Below are 26,316 nucleotides of genomic sequence, written 5' to 3' on the forward strand. Positions count from 1 at the left end.
AATTATATTTCATAATTTTAAGATTTATTGGAAAATCATTTAAAAGTAGAAAAGGGAAAATGCGAGAATGATTTGTATTACTGAGCAAGTTTACATAGTATTATTTAAGAGTTACAGTTAGGTCCAGAAATATTTGGACAGTGACACAAGTTTTGTTATTTTAGCTGTTTACAAAAACATGTTCAGAAATACAATTATATATATAATATGGGCTGAAAGTGCACACTCCCAGCTGCAATATGAGAGTTTTCACATCCAAATCGGAGAAAGGCTTTAGGAATCATAGCTCTGTAATGCATAGCCTCCTCTTTTTCAAGGGACCAAAAGTAATTGGACAAGGGACTCTAAGGGCTGCAATTAACTCTGAAGGCGTCTCCCTCGTTAACCTATAATCAATGAAGTAGTTAATAGGTCTGGGGTTGATTACAGGTGTGTGGTTTTGCATTTGGAAGCTGTTACTGTGACCAGACAACATGCGGTCTAAGGAACTCTCAATTGAGGTGAAGCAGAACATCCTGAGGCTGAAAAAAAAAAAAATACATCAGAGAGATAGCAGACATGCTTGGAGTAGCAAAATCAACAGTCGGGTACATTCTGAGAAAAAAGGAATTGACTGGTGAGCTTGGGAACTCAAAAAGGCCTGGGCGTCCACGGATGACAACAGTGGTGGATGATCGCCGCATACTTTCTTTGGTGAAGAAGAACCCATTCACAACATCAACTGAAGTCCAGAACACTCTCAGTGAAGTAGGTGTATCTGTCTCTAAGTCAACAGTAAAGAGAAGACTCCATGAAAGTAAATACAAAGGGTTCACATCTAGATGCAAACCATTCATCAATTCCAAAAATAGACAGGCCAGAGTTAAATTTGCTGAAAAACACCTCATGAAGCCAGCTCAGTTCTGGAAAAGTATTCTATGGACAGATGAGACAAAGATCAACCTGTACCAGAATGATGGGAAGAAAAAAGTTTGGAGAAGAAAGGGAATGGCACATGATCCAAGGCACACCACATCCTCTGTAAAACATGGTGGAGGCAACGTGATGGCATGGGCATGCGTGGCTTTCAATGGCACTGGGTCACTTGTGTTTATTGATGACATAACAGCAGACAAGAGTAGCCGGATGAATTCTGAAGTGTACTGGGATATACTTTCAGCCTAGATTCAGCCAAATGCCGCAAAGTTGATCGGACGGCGCTTCATAGTACAGATGGACAATGACCCCAAGCATACAGCCAAAGCTACCCAGGAGTTCATGAGTGCAAAAAAGTGGAACATTCTGCAATGGCCAAGTCAATCACCAGATCTTAACCCAATTGAGCATGCATTTCACTTGCTCAAATCCAGACTTAAGACGGAAAGACCCACAAACAAGCAAGACATGAAGGCTGCGGCTGTAAAGGCCTGGCAAAGCATTAAGAAGGAGGAAACCCAGCGTTTGGTGATGTCCATGGGTTCCAGACTTAAGGCAGTGATTGCCTCCAAAGGATTCACAACAAAATATTGAAAATAAAAATATTTTGTTTGGGTTTGGTTTATTTGTCCAATTACTTTTGACCTCCTAAAATGTGGAGTGTTTGTAAAGAAATGTGTACAATTCCTACAATTTCTATCAGATATTTTTGTTCAAACCTTCAAATTAAACGTTACAATCTGCACTTGAATTCTGTTGTAGAGGTTTCATTTCAAATCCAATGTGGTGGCATGCAGAGCCCAACTCGCGAAAATTGTGTCACTGTCCAAATATTTCTGGACCTAACTGTATATATAGAGCGGAGAATGTGTGGGGACATTAGTTCTGTATTTCAGGCACAAATACTTAGCTTGCTTTATATAACTTTAAAATATTGTAGGACAAAACCTACGTGACAACTGGAAGAAGATTTTGGGGCAGCTTTATTAAACTGGCCTAATTTTTAGGCACCGTAAACAGACTAGACAGTCTCAAAATGTGCTAACCTTGGAGCATATTTAGACTGTCTAGTTTAAGTCTACAGCACCTATTTGTTGGTTTGCTTTGTTTATGAATTGTGTTGGTATATAGCTCACATGTTAAGTCACATCTATTTCCAGACACACTAGATTGTGGTGCAGTTTACATATCTAGGGTCCAATTTATGAAGTTAAGATTTTTTAAGCCTCATTTCTTAATTTGTCCCAAATTGATCAAAATCATTTGTTAATTTTTGTTCAGATGCATATATGGCGTTTTTACTTCTGCTTTTAACTATTTTTGCATGTTTTGCAAAGTGTGACAAAGATTGCTCAAAATATTTTGTTAACGTGAAATCACTCCAGGGGAGCATTGAAGTACATTTGTGACAAAATGTATGATTTTTTTTTTTTTTTAAAAAAAAAGGCAATTGTTAAATTAAGTGATAACATATAAACACAGCAATGAGTGAGCACTACTATGATCTGGTGCTCGGTACTTGTAACAAGCAGTTGGCTGCTCTGGCAAGCTTAATTCGTGTACCGAGTATAATGGAAGTCAATGGGAAACTCAAGCATTTTTTTTTTAGAAGATCTTCCTGAAGAATGCTTGAGTTCACCATTGACTTTCATTATACTCCGTAGACGAGTCGAGCCCTTTCCAGGGTCCAACTACTCATTACGAATACCAAGCACCAGATCATGGTAGTGTTCACTGGTTACTAATAAACACCATAAACTATGACCACAGTAGCAAAGAAAAATAAAACACAAATTAAAAACACACAAATAAATTCATATAAAATAGACTTTAAAAAAGGAGCAGATGGAAAGATAAATTTGGTTTAAACAAAAAAAGGGCTCAAAACAGCAAAAACGTTTCAAAAAACAGGCACAAAAACTCTTAGGCTACATTGCCACTATCAGGATCAGTTGAGTTTTTGACACTGCAGACTTTTTGCACCATTCCCTCACCTTCATATACTTGCGTTTTTATGTTCGGTTTTGACACTATGATTCTATCACAATTTTGAGGTTTCATTTTTGTGTGTGTTTTTTACATGTGCTTTACTCTCAATTTTGAGATTGCGTTTTTTGTCTCCGTTTGGTGTGTCATCCTTTAAATAAATCTGTTGTTTTTAAAATGTCCTAGTATCGACACCATTGAGTGTGGATTACATGCGTTTTTGGCGTGTTGCCGCCGCATAAACACACCAAAAACTGATGTGTGTCCTTTACTTGCGGATTTTCGGCATCTAATGCAAGTCTATGGGCAAAATCCACAAGGAAAACTGAGTCTTCCCGCAAGGGAAATTGACATGTTGGTGCTTCGTAAAATGCACTGCAGGTCAGTTTACGCAGCGCTAAAAAGAAGCACAATGGACGGGAGTGTGTGACAGTGACCTGAGGGTCAAGGCGTGTGGTTGCCGGTGAAGTACGGTGAAGTGGTCCCGGAACAATAGCACCGACGGGGTACAGAATCCTAGGTCAGACAAACACTCCAGGCAAACCTGATAAAATCTGTACAGTGAGAGGACCATCCAGGACCTCACTGACCGTAAAGTCCGGGGGCACCAGCAGTGACGGGAGAGCAAGGGACCGGAACTGAAAACCGACCCTACAGGGTTCAAACTGCCCACTCTATGGACTAAACACTGAGAGACTACAAGGATGGGACCCCAAGATGCTCCAAGCCACGGGGACCCACCAACTAGAGAAAGTTGCAGGGGAAAAAAATCTACTAGATCACCAAACCGGCACTGGGACGAAAGGGATCAGTGGTAAAAAACAGCCTTCCTCCGGGTACCAGCCACCAAACCGCTGTGAGTAAAGAACCCAGTTACACTGCATTCCCATGTGTGGCCTACCTTCTTCCGCACCTAACTCCATCACCTACCCCCTGGGGCCCCGGCCCTACTTGTGGAGGGCCCAACATTCAGGCTGCCAATAACACCAGCCCCAGCATTGAGAAACTGTGCAGCGGCGGTTCCATCACTATAACCGCAACCTGCAAGTGGCGTCACGACAAACTTTATAAACATTCCCCTGTACATAATCCCCCTTTTAAAGCGACCCCAGGGAAACGGAACCAGGCAACAGCTACCAAGTGAACTGTTCCCCGTATATATACGGCCCGGGACCGAGTACCCCATAGCCCTGGGGCGAGACAGCTTTCCTTGGCGTCACGAACAGGACTAGATTGGACTAGAGCCGTTAAAACCGGGTGATGTGCGCCTTATGGACTGTTTTTGTGACTTGTGCAACTGTAGTCATTTTGTGTGAAAAAACTAACTGCGCCATCGCTGTGGTAAAAAAGGCGCGAAAGGGGATCCCACCCACGACTCCTGCAAGCGTGGGTAAAAGGGGGAAGTGATCTCACCCTGAAGCTCCCGAAGTGCTCCAGTCCCGCAAGAGAGTGGTGAGAAAAACCAAGGGGGACGAGAAACATGCAGGCACAAAATGACAGGAGTGCAGCGGGGCCTGCGCCGGTAGCACAAGGTGACGGGAATGCAGTGAGGCCTGCTCCAGTAGTGCAAGTGACAGCAAGGGCCAACCCCCATGAATAAGAAGACAAGGCCCATCTGACTGGCATGAATGGTATGTGGGAGGACGACCATTTCTGTCCATCACCTTGGATGGAATCCCCACCTCCGCATTGTTGGACACCAGCTCGCAGGTAACAACTATCCCATATGTACTCTATAAGAGATTCTAGTCAGATACTGAACTCACCCATCCGGACTTGGGCCTCACCATTTATGCTGTTAATGGATTACCAGTAACTCAGATTGGGTTTAAGGAGGTGACCATAAAAGTGGAGAGGGTGGAGTTAAAAGGCCAAGGGTTGATTGCAGTTGAAACTGACATAAATTATAAGATTCCAAAGATGATTTTGGGTACAAATGTGATTGAAAATTGTCTGGGGGAAGTGTTGTTCTTACTCCAACAGATTGCTGAAACTGCAGGTGCTGGGCAGCAGAGAGTCCTGCCAAGAAAGCCCTCCTGCAGAGACAATAGGCAAACCTATCTGGTGGGGAAGTTGGTAATGTACAGGTAATAGACTCCAGCCCTATTGTGATACCTTCGTGAACTGAGATGATGATATTGTGTCGGGAGGCAATAGACCTCCAGGGGCAAGACTACCAGGCCATGGTGGAGCCCATATGCTCAGAAAATTGGTCTACCATCTTGACAGCCGGGGGGTAGTTGATGTTCGCAAGGGAAGAGTGCCCGTGCGAGTGTTAAATTGTGGGGAGGAGGAAACCAAATTGCCCAGGTGCGCTAGCAAACTCTTCATTGTCACCGATAATTCTATAAAGGCAGTAGAATCCTTGACCCTATCAGAACAGGCAGAAGATAACCTTCCCCAAGAGCAATTAGAGAGATGGTGTCAGGAACTGCATGTAGGTACAGATTCCACCCTTTCACACCAGAAACACGGAGCCTACCGGGTAGTGCAGGAATACGAACAAGTTTTCGGTGAGCATCCACTGGACTTTGGGAGTATAAAAGTCACATCATCACATGCCCACAGAAGACCATCCCCCTATCAAAGAAAGATACAGACCTATAGCACCCACTCGCTATCAGTGTGCCAAGGAGATGTTGAGGAACATGAAGGAGGCTGGGATTATTAGAGATTTTTGTAGCCCCTGGGCAGCTCCACTGGTTCTAGTCAGAAAGAAGGATGGCACCATGAGGATGTGTGTGGATTACAGGCAAATCAATCGAATAACTCACAAGGATGCTTATCCACTACCCCGCATATAGGAGTCGTTGGCTGCACTGAAGTCTGCTAACTACATTTCTACCTTATATCTCACCAGTGGCTATTGGCAGGTCTCTGTAGCCGAGGAAGATCGGGAGAAGACTGCATTCGCCACCTCAATGGGCCTGTGTGAATTCAAGAGTATGCCGTTCGGACTCTGTAACGCACCTGGAACGTTTCAAAGGTTGATGGAATTTCTGTACCTGGATGATGTGATAGTATACTCGAAAACCTACGAGGAACATCTGGAACATCTAGCTGAGGTATTTGAAGCATTGTCAAAGTACAGGATGAAGGTGAAACTGTCCAAATGTCATCTGTTAAAACCCAAGGTCCAGTATCTTGGGCATGTGGTCAGTGCAGAGGGAGTGGAACCAGACCAGAAAAGATTACAGCCATCAAGAACTGGCCAAGACCGACCACCGTCAAAGAGGTACGTTAGTTCCTGGGCCTGGTAGGATACTACAGGAGGTTCATAAAGGGCTATACGAAGATGGCAGCGCCTTTGCAAGAATTCCTGATAGGCCAGACCAAGAAGGGCAAGACTTCTGGTCTTCCATTTGAATTGGGTGAAGGAGAAGAGAACTCCTTCAGATAGATGAAGTGGGCCCTGACTGGTGGCGAAATTCTGGCGTATCCTGACTACAATTTACCCTTTGTGCTATACACTGATGCTAGCAACGTGGGACTGGGAGCCGTGCTAACTCACGTGCAGAATGACAAAGAACGAGTAATTACCTACGCAAGCTGGAAGCTCTGTCCTACCGAGAGGAACCCTGAAAACTACAGTTTCTTTAAGTTGGAGTTCCTGGCTTTGGTCTGGGCTGTCACCGAGCGGTTTAAATATTATATGGCAGCCGCAAAGTTCTCCATCTTCACAGACAATAATCCCCTGACCCATCTGGATACAGCAAAGCTAGGTGCGCTGGAGCAACATAAGGTGGCCCAGCTAGCGAAATATGATTTCACTATCAAGTATCATGCTGGTCGCAAGAACACCAACGTGGATGTGTTGTCCAGGATGCCTCACCTATCAGAAGAGGGCGAAGACATTGATGGACTAGAGGAGATCGAGTTGCCAGCTTTCCACCACCATCGTATTTTTCAGAACCAGCATTTTGATACAGGTAAAATATATCTTTGTACCTGGCTAACATCAGAACCAGCAGTCTTTTAGGAAGCGCCAGGAGGCTGCATTGAACCCACTACTTCATCATGGATGGCAACAAACACAGGACAGTGACCCTGCGGTTAGACAGGTCAAAGAACTGTTAATCCAACCAGGTTCGTGCCTAGGTCCTGACACTCCACCAGAAGCTCAACATCTATGGAAGGAAAGGAGCTGGCTGTACATTCATCACGGTAAACTGTGCAGAAGTATTACCAACCCTAAAACCCATGAAAGGGTATGTCAAGTGCTAATACCCAAAAACCACGTTCAGATGGTGCTGGAAGCGTACAACGATCGAGCAGGACACTTCGGATGTAAGAAGTTACAGGTGTGGCTGTGTGATTGGTTCTACTGGATTGGAATGAGAGCCACCATATAAAAGTGGTGCAGAAATTGTGGTCCTTGCATCCTGAGGAGTAAAGATCATAACAGCCTAAGAGCACCGCTGCGACCCATTGTCACCAAGCAGCCGTTAGAGATTGTAGCCCTGGATCATGTGAAGGTAACACCTAGTCGAACAGTCTATACCTATGCTCTCACCATAGTGGATCATTACTCCAGATTCTTGGTGGTCGTACCAGTGAAGGATTTGACAGCAAAGACTGCAGCAAAAACCTCCAGGCTCACTTTTGTAGACTTCACGGATACCCAGAACAGGTATTGACAGATCAAGGTCCAGTCTTTGAAACGGAGGTATTTCAAGAGTTCTGTAACCTGTATGGCTGTAAAAAGATCCGCACTACACTCTACCATCCCCAGGCTAACGGTTTGTGTGAGAAGATGAATCATCTAGTCATCAACCTGCTGAAGACTTTACCACTAAAAGAAAGGAACATGTGGCCAGAAAAAGTTACCTGACTTAGTGGACATGTACAATAACATTCCTGTGAGTTCCACGAATTGCACTCCAACATATCTAATGAGAGCAAAACCTGGAAGATTACCAGTTGATCTTGAAATGGGAGTTGGTATGCCAGAAATGGATTTGTCAGATGCTGATTGCTTTACACATATCAATTGATCGTGCGTTCCCATCGTTTGTGTGATACAGGCAATTTGTTGCCCGTGTCGCACAAACTCGGTAACCCCGTCACACGTACTTACCTCTCGAACCACCTCGCTGTGGGTGGCAAACATCCTCTTCCTGAAGGGGGAGGGATGTTCGGCGTCACAGCGACGTCACACAGCGGCCGTCCAATAAAAGCGGAGGGGCGGAGATGAGCGGGATGTAAACATCCTGCCCACCTCCTTCCTTCCGCATTGCCGGCGGCCTCAGGTAAGCTGCAGTTCATCATTCCTGGGGTGTCACACGGAGCGACGTGTGCTGCCTCGGGAACGATGAACAACCGAAGCACAGAAGGAAGTTCGATTTTTTTAAATTGAGCGGCGTGTCAACGAGCAACGATAAGGTGAGTATTTTTGCTCGCTCACAGTCGCTCATTTGTGTTACACGCTACGAAATGTCAAACGAGGCCGGATGTGCGTCACTAACGACGTGACCCCGATGACATATCGTTAGATATATCGTAGCATGTAAAGCGGCCTTAAGCGCCAAACACAGTATAAAAGAATACAAGAATGTGTTGAAAAAAATTTGAATTAGAGTTGAGAGAAACAAGAGGATTACAACAAGAACGCACAAGCTGTTCCTTTAACACCTGTAGAAATCGTTCTAAAAAGGAAAAGAAGAGTTCACAAACTCGATGATCAGTGGGAAGCAGAACCCTACATAGCACTATCTTCCAATTCTGACAACAAGAAAACTTGCTTAATCAGCAAAGACAGAGGAAAAACTTCATCAACAGTGTCAAGGGATCATTCGAAGAGATGCCCAGAACCATTGAAACTTCAAAAACAAGTTCCCTGTACACCTCAAGTAACAGAGAGAAAAGAGAAGGTGATACATACAATACTTGGAGACGTTCCTGAGAATTGACCTCAGTACAATGGAGCAATAATAGTGGAAGTTATCACGTTTCCACAACCAGTGGAAGAACCAGTACAAGTTTCGGAAGAGTCTACGAACATTAAAACTGTCAGTTCAACAAAAGGACTGAGAAGACGCAGACAACTACCTAGTCTACCTACAACCAGTGGTGGGACACTTGCATTAGACACCAGAAAACAACAGGGATCAGCTAACTAGGGTTATGCAGATCTAGTTATAGCAACTTTGGTCAGCCCCCACTCAGATACGGAGAATAGGTGTTCACAGAAAATGTGTAAGATGGTGTCCGTATGTAAATAGAGTTATACACTGAAAAATGTTGATAATGTATAAAGAATGTTGGTTTTGCCTTTAACCTGGTTTTGTAAAATAATGTTTGGAAAATATGGACCAAAACTGCAGGACTGGCAGCAGTAAAAACTTTTGTTTGTAAATAGTTGCACCAGTTGTGCCTACTACCAGAGTACAACCTTACAAAAAGGACCCCATTGACACCACCAGCAAGGAGAGGAAATGGTCACAGGAAGGGTCTGCGGCAGAGGCAGCCGAGACCCAGTCACCATGGAAACCGGTGACATGCCTCCTAGTGGTTTTGGGACCAGGACCAGGCTGGTTGATGGGATGGGTAATCCAGTTAGTAACGTTGAAGGAAATGCCTTCCCTGCGAGGGAAGAATGTTAATGTTTAAAAATGAAAATTAAGTGTTAGCCTGGGTCACTTTTGCTTCCCGATGTGCTGGAATTAACCAAGGGGAAATGTAGTGCCCCTGAAGCCATCAGGAGCTACTAGGTACTGCATCCTGTCAAAGATGCAGGGCCTACCTCCAGGAACCTGGAAGACCAGTTCTGGTAACAGCAAAACACATTATAATCCCAGTTTTTCCCTTCCCCAAGGACTGGTGACAGTCTAGACTTGGATCCAATGGATAGCCACCCAGGGCTGGAGCCGACCCAGTCCACTATATGACAACCAGGTGGAAGGGGTCAGACAGTCAGACATGGAGTTGGAGTCAGTAAGTGGAAGTGAGAGGAGACGGACGTGACCGCACCTGACGGGAGTGTGTGACGGTGACCTGAGGGCCAAGGCGTGTGGTTGCCGGTTGAGTATGGTGAAGTGCTCCCGGAACCATAGCACCGACGGGGTACAGAATCCTAGGTCAGGCAAACACTCCAGGCAGACCTGATAAAATCTGCACAGTGAGGGGACCATCCAGGACCTCACTGACCATAAAGTCCGGGGGCACCAGTATTGACAGGAGAACAAGGGACCGGAACTGAACACCGACCCTACAGGGTTCAAACTGCCCGCAGTATGGACTAAAGACTGAGAGACTACAAGGAGGGGACCCCAAGACGTTCTAAGCCACGAAGACCTACCAACTAGAGAAGGGTGTAGGGGAAATAATCCACCAGATCACCAAACTGGGACTAAGGGGACCAGTGGTAAAGACCAGCCTTCCTTCGGGTACCATCCACCAAACTGCTGTAAGTAAAGAACCCAGTTACACTGCAATCCTGTGTGTGGCCTACCTTCTTTCCACGCCAAACTCCATCACCTACCCCGTGCCACTGCGGCAGCCATCTTTCTTATTGGCAAAGCACAGGGCTAAAACAGATATGAATAGCATATGTCAATTCACTCCAATGAAGCCAGTACTATACCGGAAAATAAGAGATCATGTTATCACCCCGAACAATACACTAAATATAGATTACATCTATTAAAAGACATAACAGTACATTAATTAGACAGCATCAATGTAAGTATTTTACAGAAATGGTAAGTTGTTCCATTTTGCCAGTAATTAATGGAATCCATAATACTAAATCACAATAAAAGGGATACCTCCCATTATCCGTGTAGGGATAGTTAAAGTATCGATTGTCGCACATATAATTATTTTGGATGGGAATAACAATTTGGAGGATGACTCGAGTATGAGTGAAGATTTGGAAGTTGAATGGAGGTTGCTAGATGACTTTGGAGATGGTATTGGCGTAGCTCAAGCAATGTCCTACATGGATTCTCAGTTTCTTACATACATGGCTCTTGAAGAGAGGCTTGCACAAGCAATGGAGACTGCTTTGGCACATCTGGAGTCTCTAGCGGTAGATGTGGAACAGGCCCACCCTCCAGCAACAAAAGAAAGCATTGAGTGTCTTCCACAGATCGTCATCACTGATGAACACATTCTTGTAGGTCAAGACCAGTGCTGTGCCATATGCTGTAGCGAGTATATTAAAGATGAGATTTTAACAGAGCTCCCTTGTCACCACCTCTTCCATAAGCCATGTGTGACTTTGTGGTTACAAAAATCTGGAACATGCCCTGTGTGCCGTCACATCCTGACATCTCTGCTTCCTGAAGCTGCAGCGGCTACTTCCTTCCTATCAGACCATGACAGCCCCCCATCAATTCATAATGCTGCAGGAACTCGATAAGTCATTTACTCACTAATTGTTCCAGTTAGTTTGGAAATGATATTCTAAGAACAACCTACTGTAAATGCACACTGACCCACTGAAAATTGTCAGCATAAAGCCTAATATTTATTAGTTCAAAATAACTAGAAGACTTTGTAAGCCACATTTATGTATATAGCTTTAGTTGTCTAGTTATTGGGAAGATTGCAAGCAAATATATTGATAAATGCTACTTTGTGTTCAACGCGTTTAGCTTTCTTTTTTTGTTTTGTGGCACAACACATTTTTGTGTTTTCACAACTGCAGTGCAGTTAGAGCTTTACAGAAAGGAGCTACTAAATCTCGCACATATAATACCATCCATCCTTAAAAAATCCATACATACAAAAAACATAGCTTGAACATATTAATGTGTCGTCGCAGGGTTCCAAGGTACATATCTTGTATACTTCAAATCGTAGATAGTGAAGACATATAATTACAGAAAATCAATATCCAACTCTGAAGATGAATATTAGTTAAAGTATAGCCGAGTAGCCATCAATCCAATATAAACCCAGTTGTCAGGAACAGCCGGGGGGGTCACACCAGAATCCTACCTGCTGTCCACTGATTTGTCATGAATACAACTACTCTCTAGTAGCGCCCCCTTAGTGTTTATAAAAATATACAAGAATTTACAAAAGGGAACAATACAAGTACAGTATGCAGTTACATAAATATAAAAGGAAAAATGAAAGAGATTACTACACCTGGTCACGGATTATGGCTCAGATATATGGGGGAGTGGCACCCCCTTGGAAATGGACAATCCTATACACAGAATGTATATCCTCTGGGCATTGACACAGTGGCTACTAAGACACTGGCTTTTATTAAACTCTGTCCAACCCGCAGCCCCCACCTCTGCTGACATCATGTAAGTGAGGGGGTTTTCCCCTCTTCCAACATTATGGAATCCTCATGGTCCTCATATCTCCGTGAGGGAGCATTCCACACGGACGATATTACCCTCATTTTTTATATTATAATTTTAGCAGAAGGTGGATACCACACAAGGGGGATCCGGTATGTTCTGGGGGACAGATATTAATTTGTGGCTCTTCCGTATATCCTACGATTAAGCTGAAATATGTGAGATCTGCGTTATGGAATTTTGAAATCAGCGATATGCCCGCCATATCTGGGGGACATATATATCTCGCAATATTAATACTTCCCCAACGGAGACAATACGGCTGCCCTAGCCTTTTGATCAGAAAAGCAATATTCATTCAGGAAACTTGTACTCCACCCCTGTGTATACAGATTGTAGTCGGAGGTCTCTTGCTACGCAGGGGGTCTTTGAAGAACTGGGGAGAGGTGTTGTAACTTAATTGAAATGTACCTGTTACATCCCCTGACCAGGAAAGCGTTTGCTGGCTGTTAATTTGGTAGTGCCCTGGAGGGAGGGGGGGATCACTCCTGATCCAGAGACCATGAAAACATATCTGCTTATTATATTTTCATGACACCAGTGTAGATAAGAAGAGTTTTTAACTGTTTGTCTTTTTCTTCTTGCTTTGTTTTTATTCAGTGTTCTTATCTACACTGGGTTTATATTGGATTGATGGCTACTAGGCTATATTTTAACTAATATTCATCTTCAGAGTTGAATATTGATTTTCTGTAATTATATGTAATGATGTCACTGCCATGCACCACCTTTGAAAGGTCCGCTGACATCAGCTGAAGGCATCTGATTGGCCAGCGCATGTTGCACTTTGGGTAACCTGACAGGTCTTTGTGTGGTGCCCCTGAAGCTTCAGTCGCCACAGGGTATTGCATCTGCCTTGAGGTGCAGTACTTATCCCGGGTAAGAAGAGGTTAACCACTGGTGTTCATAGCTTACACAACATCTTGTGCTCATTGCTTGCACAACACAGCCAGCAGGTACACAACACAAGTGGTCACCATAGCAATGGGTTTTTCCCGAGCAGGTTGAGTCATCAGGATAGTGGGGGTTGACTGGGGAAGTTACAGAACACATAGCAAATCACTTGTGATCAGTCTGAGATGCAGGAGAAGCCAGGTCACTGAGGGGTGTGCTACACAGCTCCCTCAGAAAGACCACCCAGGATGAGAGCTTCAGAGCTATCATGGGGAAGCAGAGAAGGAGAGTGCCAGGACATCATGGCCTTGTAGGACCATGGTAGTGGAGGGGCGTGCTTCAGAGCCCCCTCTGTTAGGACCGGGCAGACTGGAAAGGACCGGGCAGACTGGGAGAAACAGGAGATGACCGGGTGGAGCCAGTGAGACAATGGAGCAACACGGTAGCCGGATGGTGAGCCCCAACAGCCTCTTTGGGACCGGCGCACTCAGGGTGCAGAATCCTAGGGTGGCGTACACTCCACGTTGCGCCACCAGAATCTGCCAGGGAAGGGAGATTTCACATCCCATTGCCCACCACAGAAGTCCCGGGGCACCAGTAGCATATAGAGACAGGAGTCAAGACCATGGTCTGGCCCATAATTGTTTTGCGCTGCCTGTGAATGGGACGGGAACTAAAGCCAAGAACATCGGGGTCCCCAAATAGCTTTAGGCCACAGGTATCTGACTTTAGAAGCGCAAGGAGGAAGTTCTCACACGGTCCACAACACCGGTGGTGACCTCTGATTCATCCGGGATTGGCTTGGTCCCAGCACGGCGGTGTCCGGCACCCTGAGGGCAGCATCCTAAGAACTGTGAGTAAAAGACCTTGACTCGCTACCTCAGCCTCTTATTACCGGCACCCCGCGCTTGGGCGCCAGCGGCCCTTTCCCCCATCACCACCTTCCTCCCTGGGGTTTGCTCCACCTGTGGGGAGCTGGACTATCTGAGCTGCAGTAACATCAGTCCTGGAGGAGAGCAACATCTCCCAGCGGTGGCTAATCCCTGGCCGAGCACCACGGTTTGCGCTGCAAAGCAAAACCCCCCATACCCCTTGCACCCTCTTTACATGCAGCCGGGTCAGGCCAGTCATAGTAACCCCAAAATACCACTGGCTCAGGGAAGGGTAGCCCTCCAGGCCCCGTGGGTCGCTACATTTGCGCTGGTATACATTTCAGCTGAATGTGTGTCCTCGTACACACATCCCACTAAAGTAGATACTGGTATTGATGAACCTCCCTCGTGCACAGCCTGATCACACTCTCTGCGACAGCAATCCTGACGCAAACACAAGGAGAATATGGAAATTCCTTGCAGATGTTGTCCTTGGAGGGATTTGAACCCAGGACCCCAGCGCTGCAAGATTGAAGTGCTAACCACTGAGCGACCGTGCCTCCCACATCTAAAGCTTATTAAAAAACAGATACATTGATAGAAGAAGGAAAGAGAAAGACATATCAATCCTCTTACCGATGTAAAGACTGGCCATGATTGCATAGTTTAAGCAATCTGTGAACCAAAATATAATACGGAGATTGCGTCAACAGCTGTTCATCCATCTAATGATGACCTTCTTCTGTATAATGAGGAACAAGTCCCCCAAAACAGCTGTATACAGATGGGTTTCTGGTTTGGCTGGTTTTCTTACAAAATTCTCCACCAATGTAGACTAAACATGCAATACAATAACACAAAATTATTAAAACTCAAGTAAGAAAAAAGTATTTATACAAAGACAAATTATTGGCTCACAACATAAAGAATAAAATTAAAACATGAAAAACATCTTAAAGGGGTTCTCTGGGAAAAGAAAAGATAACCTGTTACCTAAAGGGGGCTTTACACACTACGATATTGTTAATGTTTGGTCGTCGGGGTCAAGTTGTTAGTGACGCACATCCGGCGTCATTAACGATATCGCAGCGTGTGACACTGACCAGCGACCTTAAGCGACCTCAAAAATGGTGAAAATCATTCACCATGGAGAGGTTGTCCCAAACTCAAAAATCGGCAAGGGTTGTTTATCCAGGTGGTTCATCGCTCATGCGGCAGCACACATCGCTGTGTGTGACACCGCAGGAGCGAGGAACGTCTCCTTACCTGCCGCCGGCCACAATGCGGAAGGAAGGAGGTGGGCGGGATGTTACGTCCTGCTCATCTCCACCGTTTCGCTTTGATTGGCCTGCCGCTTAGTGACGTTGCAGTGACGTCGCTGTGATACCGAACGTCCCTCCCCTTTGAAGGAGGGATTGTTCGGCAGTCACAGCGACGCCGCCGACCAGGTAAGTATGTGTGACGCTGCCGTAGCGATAATGTTCGCTACGGCAGCGATCACTAACAATCCTCATGCGTGACGGGGGCGGGTACTTACACGCTCGCTATCGCTACAAATTGCTAGCGATATCGCTACCGTGTAAAACCCCCTTAAGTATATCGTATATTGAGTACCATCAAACTTTCGTCAATTTCTAGATTTCTAATAGTGAAACTTCGTGATGCAAATGCAGCTCTACCTGATTTGTTCTAATATGCTAGGACAGGTTCTTAAAGAATAAATAAATACTTAAAAATTGATGAAAAACTGCCCGTCATATTGAGCATGTGTAACACCTACACTGGCGTCCCCGCGCTGTCCTGCGCCTCTATCTCAGCGGGGGTGTCAGTTGACTTCCTGCTGTTCCTCTAGGGGATCGCGCACAGCCATGCCCCTTTCTTAAAGGGCCATCATATCCTTAACTCGGAAGTACCTCACAGGCCATGAGGCTGCAAGTACTTAAGGGACATTTGCCCTATGAGAGGTGCCTGGGCAACGAGTCTAATATGTTGCTAGTTCTCAGGTCCCCTAACACTGTGCTGCTGCCGCTGTTAGATTGTGCTAGTTCTGTTGCTGATATCTGTTTGTATGCCAGTATGCTGCTATCATTATCCCTAACCTGCTGCTGCTGCGAGCCGCCACACCAGCCGCTGACCACGATACCCGATGCCTCGAAGTATCATTACCAGTTGCTGCTGCCGCATCCATCTGTCCATCCATCCATCCTGGACAGAACCTTTTCACTGGCTGCTGCTGTAGTTTATCTAAGAGACTGTTGCTCCTGTTCCACTGGGGAAAGCAATCACACCAGTCTTCCTGAGTGGCATCTGGACTCACACCTGCAGTGCAACACCCTCACCATCAAGCGACAAAACCTGGTATAGATTTGCAGTTAAGCCCCTCTGTATCTTCTGTGTCCTGTGGGCCAGTGGGTTCGCTGAAATCTCCGCTTGACTGGCGAGCATAACAGCGCGTTAAGCTGTATAAAGCAAGGAATGTGCTGTAAATGAAGTAATGTAAGTCGTATACAATGATGTGCAATCCAGTATTTCCACAATTAAGGTAAATAGTACATTTCATACAACCTATGTAAGAATGTAGATTTACACTAAAGCAGCTTAACACAGACATACAAAGTATACAGTATCAAAATAGGTGAATAAGTAATAAAATAAGTAATAAGTCTCTGCTCAAAACAGATGTAGACAGAGTCGTGTATTCGGGGGAGTGCCACCAGGAACTGACCTGTCCAACTAGTCTAGTCCCTGGCCGGCTAATAAAGCACCATATTTTCCAGTGTATAAGATTACTTTTAACCCCTGAAAAGCTTCTCAAAAGTTTGGGGTCATCTTATACGCTGGGTGTCATCTTATACGGCGGTGCACAGTGCCGTCGTTTACACACAATAAAAATATTCTCACCTCTCCTCCGTTCCCGCAGTGCCTCCAGCTGTTTCTTGCAGTCTGCAGGCACACAGACCGTTGCAGGATGTCGTCATGGCTTTACTACAGTTGAATGCTTTACGGCGCCACAAAGCAGTCAACTGCAGTAAAACGTTGACAGCCTCGGCAGCCCTATGTATTGGACGCTATCATGGAGTGGTCTGTGTGCCTGCGATCTACAAGAAGCACTCCTCCATGATCGCGTCCAATACACAGGGCCTGTAGTTGAATGCTTTAGGCGCCGTAAGGCATTCAACTGTAGTAAAACCATGAAGACATCCTGCAGTGGCCGCTCTGTTCACGCTATCACGGAGGGGTCTGTGTGCCTGCAAACTGCAAGAAGCAGCTGGAGGCACCGCGGGCATGGAGGACAGGTGAGAATATCTTTTATTGTGTTTAAACAACAGCAGGATAGGGGACAGAAGGGAACCAACAGGATGACATTACTAAACAATGGGCACATTACTGCAGGGGACATTACTAAACAATGGGGACATTACAGCAGGGGACATCACTAAACAATGGGGATATTACTCAGGTCTGCTTACACTCAAGTATATACGATATATCCCAAACTCTATATTTTAACTGGAAAAGTTGGGGGTCGTCTTATTCGCCCAGTCATCTTATACGCCAGAAAATACGATTGTTTTTCAGAGTCAAACATACCTGGCTGAGATAATACAGCCATGGTCTGATACATGATGCCCATAGATTGGGCAGCATGTATTAGCTGTCCTGTTCTCTTTAATGTGTCACATGTTAAGGACAGTAATTTGTAGGATAAGAAAAACAAAACTGCCTGAATGCCACAACTGTCCATGGGTTGTGTCTGGTATTGCACCATGTAACACTTTTCAAGTAAATGGAGCTGCGCAGCAATATTACAGACATCCAGATTCGGTGCTGTTTCTGGAAGAAAACAATCATGTTTTTCTAATCCTGAACAACACATTTAACTTGAATTTTTCTTTTTCTCATAAAGAGCACAGATCCTTTGATCCTAGGCACTGAAAAAAGACGTTTATCTTTGTGTTTCCCCACAAATCTTTAAATCTTACTCTAGTCAGGGAGTAGGATTTCTGGGGTAAGGATGTCATGAATTAGATGAGCTATGGAATCATTCCCATAGTCCGCCTCTGTTTCACCCCAGATCAACCCATTTTGTTGGAGTTGGGCAAAACTGGTCGTTAAGTCACTCATTTTTTTGGGCATCTCCGTGTTGTACAAAAACTTTGAGACTTTTCAAAGAGATTTATACAGATTTATGGTGTAATCGCTTTGATGAACAAATGTGCCTGTCTTGGAAGGAGTGGATGGGGCTCCAATGATCATCTTGTTTATCAAACTTTACCACTACATTCCTGTTTAGTAAAATTTTGAAAAAGAAAAAACATGACTACAAGCCCAGCATTGTTTTTCCCCTGTAACAGATTGATGGCATGTGTACAGTTAATAAAGCCCAGTTGGGGAGCAATCTTTGGTAAAACTGTACAGTTCTATAATTCCACTCAGAAACCACTCAGTGTAACAAAAAGAAAGTGTATGTAGATCGTGATGAAAGCTCTTTAAGCCGAAACGCGTTATCTGATTTTTCCACCATGGACTGCTTTTAACTTTATTGCCAGGATTCCTTTAGTACTTTTGTTTTTTTAATTATATTTCTAATAAAAGGTGAATTTTTATTCTATATTTCAACGTGATCCTTTGCTGGAATTTTTTCCTGTTACAAAAAGAAAGTGTAAAGGGTACTTTACACGCTGCAATATCGGTACCGATATCGCTAGCGAGCGTACCCGCCCCCGTCGGTTGTGTGTCACGGGCAAATCGCTGCCCGTGGCGCACAACATTGCTTACACACGTCACACGTACTTACCTTCCCTGCGACGTCGCTCTGGCCGGCGATCCGCCTCCTTTCTAAGGGGGCGGTTCGTGCGGCGTCACAGGCACATCACACGGCAGCCGCCCAATAGCAGAGGAGGGGCGGCGATGAGCGGCCGGAACATGCCGCCCACCTCTTCCTTCCTTCCTCATTGCCGGTGGACACAGGTAAGGAGGTGTTCGTTGTTCCTGCGGTTTCACACATAGCGATGTGTGCTGCCGCAGGAACGACGAACAACATCGTACCTGCAGCAGCAATGATATTTGGGAAAGGAGCGACGTGTGAATGAGCAACGATTTTTCATGTTTTTGCGCTCGTTGATCGTCGCTCCTTGGTGTCACACACTGTGATGCTGCTAACGGCGCCGGATGTGCGTCACTAACAAGGTGACCCCGACGATATATCGTTAGCCATGTCGCAGCATGTAAAGCACCCTTAAGTGTATGTTCACATGACATCCTTTCTAGATAGGTTTGAAGAAGTTCTGCTCCTAAAGCTGCCTGAAAAGCACAAAGAAATCATTAAAAAAAATCAACATATACATTTCTATGTAATGTGAGAAGGCAACCCGCTGCAGTATTAATGGCCAGTATGTGCCACTTAAGCGGTGTGATCCTGAGGAGTGCCACTGATGATTGCTGTAGTATTTACAGGGTCAGGAGGATCACAGGTTGCTGAAGAGATGGGTCGGTCTGGCCTCCTACATACCCCACCCATGGGTGTGCTTGACATGTGTCTGACAGGTTAAATGAGAGATTTAATGGAGTCTGTTGTTTGACACATGGAGAGAGACTGCAGCGAGCATGGATAGTGCTCAGCTGTAGGAAGAAGCCTCTGAGGGAGGTCCTGGACGTATCCTGACAGGAGTCAATGCATGGAGGGCTGCAATGTCCTGGAATGAAACCTGTGGTCAAGGTAAAGATCTTGAAAGCCGTTTGTAAATACTGGCCGGGGCCAGTGGAATAGTAATTATAAGAACTGTATCCAATTCACTGTGGAGGATGTGTGGCGCCCTAGGACCTGGTCGCCACAACGGCATTGCCCTCCTGAGGGTTAATGCTGAGCCTGGAGGTAATGGGGAAATCTACTGGCCAGTAAGTTAACATCCACCGCAGTTTCTCCCTCAGGCCAGTAGGGGGAGCTCTGAACCTGAAGTTTCAGGGAGCTTCCTTAAGCCTGACCTGGGGGAGGAGTTAGTTAGTCTGTAGGGAGCAGCAGAAGTGAACAGACACAGAGTGAGCTGTCCTGTGAATCTGGGGCCTAGAGCTGGAGCAGTTTGGCCCAGAGAAGCAGGAGTAGCTGAGAGGCAGCAGAGAGACTCGGACATCGGAGTCTGTGGTTGCCAGGGTATAAAATCCGTCCCTGGTAGCCGAATCCGAAGGGCAGGGGAGCTGCAAGCCCCTGGCCCAGACACATCCAAGGTACAGCTGCAGCATCAGGGCCCGGTGTGGACCCCAGCGGAGAAGCACCAGGGAGTGGGCCTGCGCAGCCACCTACAGAGGGAAGGGACGTGCCATTGGTCCCAGCAGCGAAGAGGGCCATTGCTGGATTCAGAGAAGCAGGGTCCTATCATCACCAAGAAAGGTACAGGAGTAGGCCTCATACTCAGCTGGCCAGAAAGATCACCCCAAGTACTTCCAGGCCGACCGGATCCCCATCACCACCTGTAACGGTCTCCCAGGACTGGACTGTTCCCAGAGTAAAAGAGGAAAAGGTAAAGAGACTGTTGTTTGTGCCTGGTTCTTTCCTCGCCTGTCGGCCCTGCACCGTGTTAGTCACACAGCACCATAGACTTTCACAAGCACCAACTGTGCCCCGGGCATTGCTCCACCTGTGGGGAGCAGTACCATCATAGCTGCCATAATATCATCCCGGAGGCCTCACACAGCAGCGGCGGCTTATTAGCCGCATACCACAGGTGGCGTCACGAACACAACCATTAACAAGCAAGCCACATATTCTACTGACACCCACCAGGGCCACGGAGCCGGGCCCAGCCACCACTGACTACCACCGGACTAGTCCAGCCCGGCACCGGGTGTCCCATAGCCCTGGGGTGGGCGAGTCAACTTTTGGCGTCACGAACAGGATTTCGTGCCCGGTCCCACCGGGTACTGTGCGCCTGCCGGAATTGTGCTTAAAAGATTGTGTACTGGCTGCAGACCACCGCCGCCATTAGCCTCGCCGAGCGCAGGAAGAAGGGGGGCGTGCCTGACAAAGAGCGCGAAGGGAGCGCGCCATCAGAGCAGAGCGCTGTTAACCCCGCGCGACCCGGAAGAAAATTTGAAAAGTAAACGGAGCCTGGTAAGGTTCACTAAGGGGGAGAAAGATGTCCGACTCAGAGGGAGGGCAGGTGGCTGCCATAGCCCGAGACGCCGCAGCACCAGCAGAAGCAATCCCAGTCGCCGTCGCCCCGGCCCCCACTGTAGCGCCGGTAATGCCGATCACCATGCCATACATACCGGGAGCAGAATGGCTGCCGCAGTACTCCGGGGAGTCCCATACCTTGAGTGACTTCAGAGAAAGCCTGCACAGCTTATTCCGGGTGTATCCGCTGACTGAGAGTCAGAAGGTGGGCATATTAATGGGGCAGCTAGCCGGCGCAGCCCAGCGTGAAGCGAAGTCATGGCCTGATACAGATAAAGGGACAGCAGCCCAGATACTGGCCAAGCTAAAGAGTACTTTTGACACCCGCACCGCAGCAGAGATAAAGATGAGATTCTTTGGGTGTAAGCAGCGGGCCACAGACAGCATACGGGACTATGCCTTAAACTTACAGGAGGCCCTGAAAGCAGTTAAACAGGTGGACCCAGAGAGTGTACGTGAAGAACACAAACTCCTAACTGAGCAGTTCATAGAGGGGCTCCTGTCAGATGCCCACAGGACCCAGCTGCGTATCCTGGTCCTGCAGAACCCTGCTCTGGACTTTGCCAAGTTTAAGGACCAGGCCATCAGGGTACTGAGAGAATCTACGCCGAATGACCCAGTACCCCTCCGGCCTCCTGCTATCACGTACCCCGGGGTGGTGCCTGCAACACGAGCCACTGCAGGGGCTGAGGCGCAGTCCCTGGATAAGGATCCCACTGCGGAGCTCAGACAACAGGTCCAGGAGCTGACCAAGACTGTGGCTGCCCTTGCCAAGACCGTGCAGTCTCTACAAATGACCCCCTCGCCTGCGAAAATCGAGTTGGCCTCCAGCCCAGAGGACGTCCCATGGATGCGACAGAGAAGGATTCCGCCGACCCGAGGCAGAGACACAGACCGGTACGATTCAACAGGACAACCGATCTGCCGCAACTGCAACCAGGCGGGCCACATTGCACGACGCTGTCCTTTAAATGGGCCGAGCCTGGGGCCAGGAGCCGACCCCCAGGTGTAAGGAAGCCCGGCTCAACCCCCAGCCGCAGCAAGTATGTGGGAGGACGACCGGTCCTTCCTATTGTGCTGGATGGAATCCCTTTGAATGCCCTCCTGGATACGGGGTCCCAGGTAACAACCATCCCCCACAAACTGTACAAAAGATATTGGGCCGATTCAGACATTGACCATGGCCCAGATGATGATTTAACAATTGTGGCCAGTAATGGTCAGCCCTTACCTCAGATTGGGTACAAAGAAGTAACCATTAAAGTGGGGCGGGTGGAATTGCCATGTCAGGGGATGATAATTGTAGATATTGATCGCAAAGAATCTGACCCACTGCTAACCATTGGTACAAATGTGATAGAAAATTGTATTGCCGAAGTGATAATTTTGTTACAGCAGGCGTCTGAAACCGCCAGCTCCGGGCAGCAGCGTGCCCTACAGAGGGAGATCAGAGCCCTGATGAGGAGGCAGCAGGTAGAGCTGGCCGGAGGAGAAATTGGCAGTGTGAGGGTAAGTGACCCCCTCCCCATTGTAATACCCCCAAGAAGTGAAATGTTGATATGGTGTCGGGCAGCAATAGGCCTCAAGGGTCAGGATTACCATGCCTTGGTAGAACCAATGTATTCAGACAGTAGGCCTGGAGTCCTGATAGCCAGAGGGGTAGCGGACGTCCGCAAGGGGAGAGTGCCCGTCCGTGTCCTGAATTGTGGGGAGGAGGAGGCCAAATTGCCCCGGTATGCCACTGTGGCAAAATTGTACACTGTCAGCAACAATACCATTAAAGCAGTGGAACCCTTGATCCCGTCCGACCAGGCGGAAGACAATGGCTCCAAGGGGCAGCCGGAAGACTGGTGCCAAAAATTACATGTGGGCACCGACTCCACCCCCTCACACCAAAAGCATGGGGTTTACCGGGTGGTACAGGAGTATGAGCGGGTCTTCAGCAAACACCCCCTAGATTTTGGGCAGGTGAAAGGGGTTCAACATCAAATCCCCACGGGTGATCATCATCCCATTAAAGAAAGATACCGCCCTGTACCCCCCGCACAGTATCAGTGTGCCAAGGAAATGTTACGGGAAATGAAGGAGGCTGGGGTTATCAGAGATAGTTGTAGCCCCTGGGCAGCTCCACTAGTGCTCGTAAAGAAAAAAGATGGTACAATGAGAATGTGTGTAGATTACAGGCAAATTAACCGCATTACACATAAAGATGCCTATCCACTACCCAGAATAGAGGAGTCACTAACAGCCTTAAAGTCAGCTAACTATTTCTCCACCTTGGATCTCACCAGTGGGTATTGGCAGGTTCCCGTGGCAGAGGCGGACAAGGAGAAGACTGCATTCACGACACCAATGGGTCTCTGTGAGTTCAATTGTATGCCATTCGGGCTCTGCAACGCCCCAGGCACATTCCAACGGTTGATGGAGTGCTGCTTGGGCCACCACAACTTCGAAACCGTGCTGCTGTACCTGGATGACGTAATAGTCTACTCCAAGACTTATGAGGACCACCTGAAGCACTTAGCAGAAGTGTTTGAGTCCTTGTCGAAATATGGCCTGAAGATCAAGCCGTCCAAATGTCACCTCTTGAAGCCAAAGGTACAGTACCTGGGTCATGTGGTCAGCGCAGAAGGCGTGGCACCTGATCCGGAGAAAGTCACGGTAATTAAGGACTGGCCAAGACCCACCACGGTGAAGGAGGTGCGGCAGTTCCTTGGACTGGTGGGCTACTACCGAAGGTTCATTGATGGGTTCACCAAGATAGCAGCGCCCCTTCAAGATCTCCTGGTGGGCCAGCCGAAGCAGGCTAAGAAGCAGAGCCCTCCATTTGAATGGGGCAGCCAACTGGAAACATCCTTTGTCCGGCTGAAAGGGGCTCTCACGGGAGAAGAAATTCTGGCCTACCCTGACTACAGCCAACCGTTTATACTGTACACAGACGCCAGCAACGTGGGACTGGGAGCAGTTCTGTCCCAGGTACAGGGAGGCAGAGAGAGGGTGATAGCGTACGCCAGTAGGAAGCTTCGGCCCACAGAAAGGAATCCAGAAAACTACAGTTCCTTCAAGCTGGAGTTCCTCGCTATTGTTTGGGCAGTGACTGAACGCTTCAAGCACTATCTGGCATCGGCCAAGTTCACCATCTTCACGGACAACAATCCGTTGACACACCTGGCAACAGCCAAGTTAGGTGCGATGGAACAGCGATGGATGGCCCGGCTGTCTAACTTTGACTTTACCATCAAGTATCGGGCTGGCAAGAAGAATAACAATGCTGATGCGCTGTCCAGAATGCCTCACTTACCCGAGTCTGGGGAAGACCTGGATGAACTCGAAGAGATAGAGTTACCGGCTTTCCATCACCAAGGTGTTTCCCAGTGTGAGCATGCTGTGGGAGTGAAGCGCTCAAGCCAGCACGAGGTCTCGGTCAACCCATTACTCCACCATAATTGGGAAGAAACACAGAATGGTGACCCGGCCGTGCGATTGGTCAAGGAGAAGCTAGCGCAAGCTGAGACCCATCTTGGCCAAGACGCTCCAGAGGAAGCCCAGCAGCTGTGGAAGGAGAGGGGACGACTGTTCACCTACCAAGGCAAGCTCTGCAAGAGATATGTCAACTATCGAACAAATGAACTTGTCTGGCAGATAGTGGTTCCGCAGAGGGATGCTCCAATGGTCCTAGCAGCGTATCATGATAACGCCGGGCACTTCGGGTGGAAGAAGTTGGAGGCCTTACTCCGTGATCGGTTCTACTGGGTGCACATGAGAAAGATGATCGAGAAATGGTGCCGAGACTGTGGCCCGTGTAACTTGAGGCGGAAGGATGATGCCAGCCAAAGGTCTCCCCTACAGCCAATTGTCACGAAGCAGCCCCTGGAGTTGGTGGCCCTGGACCACGTGAAGTTAACACCAAGCCGGTCAGGCTATGTGTACGCCCTCACCATTGTGGACCATTACTCTCGTTTCCTGGTAGTAGTGCCTGTGAAGGACCAGACAGCCAGGACGGCAGCTAGAGCGTTCCAGGCATCCTTTTGTCGACCGCACGGCTATCCGGAAAGGGTACTGACGGATCAGGGTCCTGCATTCGAGGCTGAAGTGTTCCAAGAGTTCTGTAACATGTACGGTTGTAAGAAAATTCGAACCACACCGTACCACCCCCAGACCAATGGACTGTGCGAGAAAATGAACCATGTGGTTATTGATATGCTGAAGACCCTACCGCTGGAAGAGAGGAACCAATGGCCAGAAAAGTTGCCAGATCTGGTAGACTTGTACAACCACATCCCAGTGAATTCGACCAACTGCAGCCCCGCTTACCTGATGCGAGCCAGACCAGGCAAGTTGCCTGTAGACTTTGAGATGGGGACTGTGTCGCCTGAGGCGGTTCAAGAAATAGAGGATTGGGATGCAGAACGGCAGCAGCGGTACCGTAAGGTCCAGGAGTGCGTGGAAAGGAGCCTGTCTCAAGCAAGAACGAGACAAGAACAGCATTACAATCAAACAGCCCCAGCAACTCCCTTAGCACCTGGAGAACAAGTCCTCAAGAAGAAGCGGAAGACGCATAAGTTGGATGATCAGTGGGAAAACGAGCCCTACACCATTATCCCCTCCAACTTTGACAATAGTAAGGTATGCCTCATAAGCAAAGATGAAGGCAAGACCTGTCAAGCAATTTCCCGAGACCGCCTGAAAGCGTGCCCTGAACGGTGCCGAATCCAAAGAGAAATGGAAGGAGTACAAGGAAGTCCCCAAAGTCAAGAGAAAGAAGGGGAGATGATTCAAACCATCCTTGGGAAGTTCCCCAAAACTTGGACCCGAATCAACAATGCCATAGTGGTACCAGTTTTGGCGTTTCCGCAGTTGGTCGAGCCAGAAACAGAAAAGGTTCCGGATCCACCTAAAGAATCGTCCGCTCCAGCACGAGATGACACGCCAGCAGTGGAACAGGAGGATCAACCCCCTGTCAGTGGTGAACCTGTCATACCCTTGGCGACTCCTGGACCACAAAGGCAACCATCACGCTTACCTATTGGGGTTAGGCCCACCTGTAGTGCTGAGATAGAAGACGTACCACGTAGTCAGGGGCAAACACCAGAGCTACGTAGGTCCCAGCGCAGCACTCGGGGACAACCCCCTCTAAGGTATAGGGAGTCTACTGTAT

The sequence above is a fragment of the Anomaloglossus baeobatrachus genome, chromosome 3, assembly GCF_048569485.1.
Source record: "Anomaloglossus baeobatrachus isolate aAnoBae1 chromosome 3, aAnoBae1.hap1, whole genome shotgun sequence".
NCBI classification, from domain to species: domain Eukaryota; kingdom Metazoa; phylum Chordata; class Amphibia; order Anura; family Aromobatidae; genus Anomaloglossus; species Anomaloglossus baeobatrachus.